At 42.5% G+C, this 3,743-nt stretch overlaps 1 long non-coding RNA gene across 1 annotated transcript; it reads right to left on the reverse strand.

The window, feature by feature from the left end:
• Positions 1-353: 353 nt before the first annotated feature.
• On the reverse strand, positions 354-2,147 carry LOC137525519 (uncharacterized). The gene is made up of 3 exons (XR_011022930.1): positions 1,966-2,147; positions 675-809; positions 354-502 (listed from the first exon to the last, which is right to left on the reverse strand). It is a non-coding gene; the product is annotated as an uncharacterized lncRNA (long non-coding RNA).
• Positions 2,148-3,743: the final 1,596 nt, after the last annotated feature.

Raw genomic sequence — 3,743 nt, forward strand, 5'->3', positions numbered from 1 at the left:
TCAAATGTCAAATTCAAAATGTTAAAAAAAAAAAAAAATTGAACCAAAACAGCAGAACGAGAACAACAACCTCAGAAATCCCATCATGCTTTGCCCGGATTCAGGGGCAAAATGCCCGGGCAGTTTTCTTCTGTACAGCTAAAAATGAGGCTTGTATAAGAGACACAAAGTTCTGATGCTGTGAAACACCAGGCCTGTGAACCTTGCTGCATTGTGGAAAATAGCTGTTTACAGCTGTTTCCAACTGCCAAAAAACCATGCAGCAGCTACATCACCTGCCAGCAGTAAAAATCTTCAACAACAACAACAAAACCCCTCAGTCCACCCTACCGCCTACCCCCTGTCCCCTTCAACTGGCGGACCTCCTCCTCCACATTCGCCATATGCTGACGCATTTCAAGCATCTGCTGCTTCAGTAAGCGGATTTCCTGCTCATGCCTCCTCTTCGTCTTCGTCAGCCTCCTCACCTGGCCCCTCAGCCTCGTATATGTTGATAGAGGAACTGTAGAAAAAAATGTGCAAAATAGGTAAACCCAGCAATCCATCAACTTGTACATATTTCAATCTCATTGATCATCCCTAAAATTAAGAACCTGTAATGTAATACATATAACATAGCATTTACTTGCTTTTCCATAGTATGCAATGTTAATCATACAGTAAGAGAATTTTACCATAAAGCGGTGTCCTGGCTCTAAGCAGATAAGCCCTCTGGCTATGATGGCTGGGGCCAGGTGAGGAGGCTCTTGAGGAAGAAGGCCTGGGTGCAGAGGATCCCCGGGGCCGGGCAGTGCGGGTACCACTTGCAGCTGTAGTAAGGAGTAATGAATAATACAATTTAATCAAAATATATGATAAAATGGATAAAAAGTAATAACTTTATTGTTTGAACTACAATTACTTTTATTTCTATTTTCAAGTGAACTTTGATAAGGACCTTACTCTAAACACAGAACAAAAAATCATATTCTTATTCCTTTAATGTATTTATTATACATGAAAGAATATGACTCTTCAATACAGTAAAATAAAACTAGGATAGGCTTTAAAGTGATCCTTTGCGGCTATTGCGGCCTCCGGGACGTAATAGTAGCATAGGGGGCGATATTTTTGCTGGGAACACGAAGAATCACTCGCGTTCCCAATGCCTGTCGGTTCCTGACAGCGAAACCGGAAGTGGTCGCCGTGGGGTCCAGGAGGATCTGAGCGAGGCGGCGAGGGCACCGATCGACTGCAGGGGGCTCAGGGAAGCCACAGTTGAGTCAAAATCTTTTTCTTTTTTTTTTACAGGCTTAAGGATCACTTTAAAGAGAGCACTTGGAACGCAGACTGGGGCAATGGTTCATCTTGTAGTAGGAATACGACCCTGGGCACACAGTCAAGATATCAATGGTGTGGCTCCGAGACAACTCTGTGTATGTTCTTGAGTGGCCCAGCAAGAGCTTAGGCTTCAATACGATTGAATAGCTCTGGAGAGATCTTTAAAAAAAATTGCTGTGCAACAAAGCCGGACCATCCACAAGGCAAACCTAGCCACTTGCCTAGGGCCTGGAGAGGATATAGGGTCCAGATGGACGACAGCACCTATCAAATTTTTCTTAAAAAAAAAATAAGTTAATTGATCATCAGTGGTTATCAAAAACCAATGTTAAGCCTAGGGGCCCATTTTTTTTAATAACTTTATTTGCATGAATGCAGTATACTCAGTACATATTGCACAAATATCATCACTATGCCCACACAGGAGCACAAAATAATATGTTTTAACCCATTTTGGAATAAGCCCCTAACAAAACAAAATGTGGGAAAAGTGCTGCACTGTGAATACCTTACGGATATATACTTTAACTGTACATACTGCACAACTCTATAGTATTCAGCCCATGGAATTATTTTTTAGGATAAATACATACAGCATATAAAACCCAAAATAGACATACATAAACTAATAGTTTGCTGACTTACATCCTATTTGGGCAACCACCCGCCTGAGCAAGTCCTGGTCCCTCCTCTTAAGGTCGCTCCATAACATTTGGACCTGCTTGGTGGTGAGGTCCCGCCGGTACTCGGCCCTCAGGATCCCCTGCACCCTTCTCACCACGTCCCTTTTCTCCCTCGGGGTGGTGAGGTCATACTGGCCTCTTGTAAATTCCTGGAAAAGAAATATTACAGTATTAATGACCACTGTATTATACCTTCATTAATTAAGAATCTTCTTACTTACAGCATAATGTAAACGATTATAATATTATTCATAATGACAGTTTTCAAAAATTGTGGGAAGCAACCAACTATGACTTCGGGCAGATACTAGGGATCAACGATGACTAGTGCCACCTATAACTGCTGACATTGCTAGCCATAATAACTACATCATTTCATTTCATGTGTGATTGGACTGACAGAGAAGATCCTGTGACAGCAAGCATCAAATATATAATTGAATGGATTCCATGAACTGGCCGCGGCGTCTATAGACTTTGTGCCAGTTCATAGCCATGGGCGTCCGCACAAAATTTTCCAGGGGGGGGGGGTGCAAAAAGGCAGGGAAGAAGTGGTGCGCCGCAAATTTTAGAGAAGATGTGTGTGCCGAAAAACCTGAGGGTTATGTTGTGCGGCGCACGTACGCGCCGCCCCCAAAAATGGGTGCGGCCATGGACCAGAATGTGGGTGTGGCCATGGGTGGCGACAAATTTTCGTTTACTTAGCAATGTGGGACATTAGATTAGGACAGTGGTGGCGAAACTTTTGGAGGCCGAGTGCCCAAACTGCAACCCAAAAGTCAATTTATCTATCGCAAAGTGGCAACAGCAATTTAAAACTTCATACAAACGTTTTAACTCATACATGAACATTATTGAAAATCCAAGTTGCAAATAAACTGTGAAGATAAACAATTTCTTTCATCCTACTCCTGAAAAATGTATTCGTTTTTTAGAACCTCACAGTTTTATTTTCCGTTTTAAAAAGCAAAAATGTAGGTTTAATGCTATTGTCTCATAGGATAATCATTCAGCTTTTCCCAGAGGCCCCCAACAAGACAAATGTAGCAATCATGAGGCCCCCAAGAAATCATCAGGCTCCCAACAAGACACATTCAGCAATCTTGAGACCCCCAACAAGACAAATTCAGCAATCATGTTGCCCCCAACAAGACAAATTCAGCAATCATGAGGCCCCCAACAAATCATGAGGCCCCCAACAAGACATTCAGCAATCATGAGGCCCCCAAAAAATCGTGAGGCCTTCAACAAGACGAATTCATCAATCATGAGGCCCCCAACAAGACAAACTCAGCAGTCATGAGGCACATAAATAGACAGGATTTCACATAAATAGGCAGAATGCCCCCTTAATATGGTAGACACCTCTTACCTGGATTCTCAATTCTCCTCTACTGGCTGTTGTGCCTGGCAATACTGTTTTTGGTTGGATTGGGGATGACGTGCGGACTGAAAGGCCTTGCGTGATGCTTGCCTGAAATGTGTCCCAAATTGCGATTTTTTTCCCTGCTAAAATGTGGCCTAAATTGAGTTTGTTTTCTGCTAAAATATGGCCCAAATTGCGTTTACTTTCTGCTGAAATGTGGCCCAAATTGCGTTTATTTTCTGCTGAAATGCAGCCCAAAGTGCGTTCATTTTCTGCTGAAATGTGGCCCAAAGTGCGTTTGTTTTCTACTAAAATGTGGCCTAAATTGAGTTTGTTTTCTGCTAAAATATGGCCCAAATTGCGTTTACTTTCTG

Source organism: Hyperolius riggenbachi, chromosome 7 (assembly GCF_040937935.1).
Source record: "Hyperolius riggenbachi isolate aHypRig1 chromosome 7, aHypRig1.pri, whole genome shotgun sequence".
Taxonomy (NCBI): Eukaryota; Metazoa; Chordata; class Amphibia; order Anura; family Hyperoliidae; genus Hyperolius; species Hyperolius riggenbachi.